This window comes from Cetorhinus maximus, chromosome 1 (genome assembly GCF_964194155.1).
Source record: "Cetorhinus maximus chromosome 1, sCetMax3.hap1.1, whole genome shotgun sequence".
In the NCBI taxonomy this organism is placed as follows: Eukaryota; Metazoa; Chordata; class Chondrichthyes; order Lamniformes; family Cetorhinidae; genus Cetorhinus; species Cetorhinus maximus.
The window spans coordinates 231,556,340-231,563,237 of NC_135879.1; positions in this window are offsets into that span (position 1 = coordinate 231,556,340).

Consider the following 6,898-nt stretch of genomic DNA (forward strand, 5'->3'; position numbering starts at 1 on the left):
CAGTTAAAAGAGGGTCCTCCTAAACCAAGAACTGTGATTGTACTCGAAAGAGTTGCAATCTGTGACTGTTGATAACTCGAAAGAGTTTCACCTCCCACTAGTACTGGGCTATCACATAAACATGTTCCCCACGGTGAGAGTCTGTTAACACGTACTTAAGGAAGAAAATACCATATTTTTAACAATACCATTATACTAACAGAAATGGAAATAAGCTCATTGGTTATACTGCGTGTAAATTATATTTCTGATGAAGTTGTAGTTCTATTTATATATCTTTATAAAGTTTTGTAAATTAATTGGTGCAGTTTTAGAACGTTTAAAAGTGTATTAAAGAAATGGGGAGGGAGGGGGCGGAGACTTACTTTGAAATATAAAAAAACAGTGCAGTCCTGTGTGCATTTTAACAAGAACTGGGGCTGTAAGTTAAATTTGGTTTCATAAGATTTTCAAAAAAAAACGTTAAAAAGAAAGTTTGCTGTCTCTTTGCCCTCAGCTAGAATTGTCGTCAGTGCGATACCGACCAAGGGAAGGTATTTTTCATTCATCAGTGAATGAAGAGGTGATTATTAGCAGTCAAGGCGGTGGTGATTATTAGCAGTCATTTGCAAGAGCCGGTCAGGTCAACCAAAGCTTGCTTTGTAGTGCCTCGGTTATTAACTTAAATGCCAACAACTTGCATTTATATGGCGCCTTTCACCCAGTAACAGGTCTCGAGGCGCTTCACTGGAGCGCTATCGATCAATGGAACGAAAAGAGCGTCTCAGTGGCGGCAAATGTCAAGAGACTACTTGGCAGAAGGTAAACTTAGGCAAGATAAAGTCAAGTTTTTAAACTGCGACAAGGAAAATGGTACCAATTGCACATGTCTGTATACAGTTAAACGTGTCGAGACAGGATAGAATGCAGCATGGGATTTTTTTTTGTATTGAAATAAAATGCCTTCTGAATGAAAAAAATAAATTGGCAGCTGGCTTTTAAATGACCTTACTGTTTCAGTGACAAAGATAACCTTGCTCCACTCCCTGCCCCTCTCTTTTATAAAAAAAAATGCGATTTTTAAAAAAAAACTGTTGAATTTTAAAGAGTTTCCATTTAATGGAATCGGCTCCATCGGAAACGCCCAGGCTATTAGACAGGCGTCAGGTTGAGACTAAATGACGTTAGGCTTCATCTGCACAACAATTGCGAACTATTTAAATTATCCCTCGGGGAGCTCTTTTTAAAAGGCAGACGACCCACAACAAGAGGCTCCTTAGGCACTCATTAAAAACATTCTCAAACCCCCGAACGCGTTGAATGCCAAACATTTCATTATAGGATCCTGATTTACTTTGGGCGCTTCATGTTTCCGAGATCTGCTCCCCTTACCCACCCCCAGCGCCTCAGTTCAAATGATAGCGCTTCCCGGTCCAAAGTGGTCTAATATATAACATGAAATAGGAGCAGGAGCAGGCCATTCAGCCCTTCGAGCCAGCTCCACCATTCAATGAGATCATGGCTGCACTATCCCCAAACCCCTTTTAGTATGTAGAATTCCATCAGTCTTGAACATATTCAGGCACTGAGCCTCCACAGCCTCTGGGGCATAGAATTCCAAAGATTCACCAACCTCTGAGTGAAGAAATTCCTCATGGCAGTCCTAAATGGCCTGCCCTTTTATTCTGAGACTGTGAGCCCTGGTTCTAGTCCTTCCCCCGCCCCCCCCCTGCCAAAACACCCATAAGGCTATAAAAAGAAATGTGTTTTGATAGTTCAAATAGTTTGGGGAGAGGCACTATGATTTACTGTCCCATCAAGAACATGCCAAAGTGGCTTCAAAATATAAGTCAAATGGTGAACCTTATGAAGCCTCACATTGTATTGTTTGCCCTAAAGTTTCCTGAGTTTTAGATGTACAGTACATAACTTCCAGGGGATGCAAGGAAGGTTCACTAGATTGAATCCTGGGTTGCCTATGAAAAGAGATGGAGTAGAATGGGTTGATATTCTCTGTGAGTTTACAAAAGTGAGAGGTGATCTCATAGAGCCCAATAAGGAGCCCATTGGGTGCATGGAGTCTGGCCCTCTGTACAACAATCCAGTAAGCCCCATTCCTTGCTCTATCACCATAGCCCTGTAAGTTCATTTCCCTCCAATTTTCTTTGGAAATCAATGATCACCACTGCTTCCACCACATTGGTAAGCAATGATTTCCAAGTCATTCCCACTCACCATGCAAAAAGTTCTTCCTCGCACTCCCCCTGTATCTCGTGCCCAAAACCTTAAATTTGTGTCCCTTAGCCCTTGTAGAACAGGGAACAGATTTTCTTTGTCTGCCTTATCTAAAACTGGCATCATCTTGTACACCTCGATCAAACTTCTCTCAACTTCCTTAGATCCCAGGAGAACAGCTGTAGTTTCTCCAACCTAACCTTGTAGCTAAAACTTCTCATCTCTGGAACCATTCCGGTAAATCTCCTCTGCACCCCCTCAAGGACCCCCATATCCTTCCCAGAGTGTGATGACCAGAACTGGATGCAATACTCTACTTGTGGCCTAACCAGAGTTTATAAAGGTTCAGCATAACTTCAATCAGCATCCCTATTTAGGAAGCCCAAGATCCCATGCCATTTGCTAACCCATCTCTTAATATGCCCTGATACCTTCAAAGATCTATGCACATGAACTCGAAGGTCCCTCTGCTCCTGTGCACTCTTTGGAACCTTGCCCTGAAGTCTATATTGCCTCTCCCTTTTCCTTGCCAAAATGCATCACCTGACACTTCTCTGTACTAACCACGTTTCTGCCTGTTCTGCCAGATCATTTCTTGTTGCAGTTGATTGGTATCATTCTCACTCTCATGCCTGCAACTTTGGTATCTTGAGAAAATGTTTGATATTTACTCTATTCCAAGAGCCAAGCCATCTATATATGAACTGAAGCACTGAACCTTGGGGAACACCGCTGTCTACCATCCTGCAGTCTGAAAACCAAACAATTAGCATGACTTGCAGTTTTTTGTTCTTAAGCCAATTTTTTTTATCTAAACTGACACCGTCCTTCCCATTCAATGAGCCTCAATTTTGGTAACCAGTCCTTTATGTGGTATTCTGTCAAACACTTTCTTAAAATCCATATAGATGACATCCATTGCATTCCCTTCAACAATTTTCTCTGTTGCTTCATCTGAAAATTCAGTTGGGTTATTCAAACGTGATCTGCCTTTTACAAATCCATGCTGGTTCTCCTCAATTAACTCAAACCTCTCCAGGTCCTTTGAATTTTTTCCCTCTAGTTACTGTTTCCAAAACTTTACCCACCACTGATGTTAAACTGACTGGCCTGTAGTCCCTAGGATGTCCTTACATCCTTTCTTGAACAAGGGTATTACATTTGCCACTTTTCAATCCTTTGGCACCTCCCCATTCTTTAAGGAAGATTAGAAAATTATGGCAAATCTTTCCATTGTCTCCACAAAAATTTTTCAAAAATTCTTTCATGGGATGTGGGCATTGCTGGCAGAGCCAACATTTGTTGCCCATCCCTAATTACCCTTGAACTATGTTCCTTGCTAGGCCATGTTGGGTGGCAGTTAAGCGCCAAGCACATTGTTGTGGGTCTCGAGTCACATGTAGGCCACACTGGGTAAGGATGGTTGATTTCCTTCCTTAAAGGACAGTAGTGAACAAGATGGGCTTTTACAAGAATCAACAATAGTTTCATGGTCACCATTACTGAGACTAGTTTTATATTCCAGATGTATTTCTTCCCTTGGGAAACTGGGATGTAAGCTTTCCAGAATAGGCAACTTATCCTTTCCAGTGTGTCCTGCCCATCAATTTTCACCTATCCATTACCTCTACCACCTCCGTTTCTAATGATATTTTGTCAGCATTCTCCCCCTTACTAAGAACTAAGATACAAAGAACTGATTAAGTGTTCTAGCCTTGCCCTGTGTCTCTAAGTCTATATCACACTTTTTGTCCCTAATAGGCCCCACCCCACCTCTAACTACCTATTTACTGTTTACTTGTTGGTAGAAGGTTTTTGAATTCCCTTTTATGATAACTGCTATTTTATGCTCACATTCTTTCTTTGCCAATCATATCTTCCTCTTCACTTCCTCTCTCAACTTATTTTATTTGGTCTGGTTTTTAATTGACATACATCATACGCCCTTTTTTTGGTTTAATTATATTCTCTATCTCCTGCAACATCCAAGGAGCCTTGGCTTTGGCTCCGCTACCTTTTCCTCTTTTGGGATATACCTAGCCTGAACTTGAAACATCTCTTCCTTAAAGATCATCCAATGTTCTGTTACAGTTTTTCGCGTCAGTCTTCGGAAGCATTTTACCCCAGCTCGATCCCACTCATCCCATTTACGTTAGCTCTCATCCAATTTAGAAGTTCTTCTTTAGGTTGTGTCTTCTCTTCTCCATTACCAGTCCAAACTTTATGACACAATGATCACTCTTACTCAAGTATTCCTTGACAGACACATGGTCCAATTTTCTCTAATGCCTTTACACCTGTCCTGAAGTGTTGTGCCTAGAATTGGATACAACACTCCAGCTGAAGCTAAACTAGTGTTTTATACAGGTTTATCATAACTCCCTTGTTTTTGTACACTATGTCCCTATTAATAAAGCCCAGGATCCCTTAAGCTTTATTAATCACTTCCTTAGCCTACCCTGCCACCTTCAATGATATGTACTCACCCTGTTGAAGTTGGCCAATCCCAAATTAATTACTTTCACTCTGTTATACTCACACCAATTTAAATTTATAATTTCCTGGCTCCCAGTTTAGACCAATGTCTGAGATTAGACAGAGAAAAGAGAAAGAAAAAGAGAAATATGCACCGACCAATCACTTACTTGCTTTCCTGTGACACCCGACTTTGATGTTTTTTCGAATGCAGTCCATCCACTCATATCAGCTCTACTCCTAAACCATGAGCACACTGGCATAGGGTAAAAAAAGTCAAGGAGTTAAATGCGTAGCTCAAAGATAGGTATGGGAGGAATGGGTTTCAGTTCATGGGGCACTGGCACCAATACTGGGGTAGAAGGGAGCTGTTCCAGTGGGATGGGCTTCACTTGAGCCGTGCTGGGACCAGTGTCCTGGTGAATCGAATAACTAGGGCTGGAGAGAGGGCTTCAAACTAAGTAGAGGGGGGGAGGGTTCTGGAGAGGGGATAAGTAGGCTTACAAAGCAAAAGGATAATGGCAGCATTGCAGGGCAGCTACTTAGATAATGGTGCCCAGAGGGTGACAGGAAGGGACAGAGTATCCAAACATTAAAAAAAGCAGTAAGTAGGGTCAAAGGGGGAAAAAAATGGTAAAAAGGCAAAATGAATGGCTCTTTACTTAAATGCGGGTAGTATTCGGAACAAAATAAATGAATTAATGGCACAAATAGAGATTAATGGGTATGATCTTATAGTCACTACAGAGACATGGTTACAAGGAGATCAAAGCTGGGAACTAAATATTCAGGGGTATGTGGCTTTTCGAAAGGACAGGCAAGAAGGAAAGGGTGGTGGGGTAGCTTTTAGTATGAGATGGAATAAGTACAATAGCAAGACATGATCTTGGATTGGAAGATGTGGATTCCATATGGGTGGAGGTAAGGAATAACAAGGGGGAGAAGACACTGGTGGGAGTAGTCTGTAGGCCCACTAACAGTAGCTAAGCTGTCAGACAGACAATAAATCAGGAAATAATGAGGGCTTGTAAGAAAGGCAGTATATAAATCATGGGTGACTTTAATCTCCATGTAGATTGGGAAAATCAAATTGGCAGAGGTAGCCACAAGCAAGAATTCATAGAGTGTATTTGGGACAGTTTCCTGGAACAATATGTTGTGGATCCAACCAGGGATCAGGCTATTTTGGATCTGGTAATGTGTAATGAGGCCGGTTTAATAAATTATCTCAGAGTAAAAGGTCCCATAGGAAACAGTGATCATAACATGGTGGCATTTAGCACTCAGTTTGAGAGTGAGAAACTTAGTTCGGAAACAAGTGTGCTAAACTTAAATAAGGGCAATGACAAAGGAATGAGGGCAAAGTTGGCTGGAGTGAACTGGGAAAGGAGTTTAGCAGAAAAGACTGTTGATGAACAATGGCAGATGTTTAAGAAAATAGTTCATGACTCACAACAAAGATATATCCCAGTGAGGAAATAGGATTGTAGGAAGGGTAAACCGACCATGGTTAACCAAGGAAATGAAGGATAGTATCAAAGTGAAAGAAAAAACATACAATGTGGCAAAGATTAGTGGTAAGCCAGAGGATTGGTACAGTTTTAAAGACCGACAGAAGACCAAAAAATAAAAAGAGAGAGAATATAAAAATAAACTTTGAGGGTAAACTAGCAAGTAATATAAAAATGGACAATAAGAGCTTTCTTTAAATATATAAAAAGGAAGAGAGAGGCCAAAGTGAACATAGGCCCTTTAGAGATGAGGCTGGGGAAATAATATTGGGGAACCAGGAAATGGCAGAGGAGTTGAATAAATACTATGCATCAGTCTTCATGGTAGAAGATGCCAATAACATACCAAAAATACTAAATAATCAAGGGGCAAAAGGGGGGGAGGAGAAAATAAATACAATAATTATCACTAGAGAATAAGTACTAATGGGGCTAAAGGCTGATAGGTCACCTGGACCTGATGGGTTGCATCCTAGGATATTAAAGGAAACAGCTGCAGAGATAGTTGATGCACTGGTAGTAATCTTCCAAGAATCCTTAGATTCTGGAAAAACCTCAGAGGATTGGAAAACAGCCAATTTTCACACCCTTATTCAAAAAGGGAGGGAGACAAAAAACAAGTAACTGTAGGCCAGTTAGCTTATCATCTGTCATTGGGATAATGTTGGAGTCTGTTATAAAGGATGTAACAGCAGAGC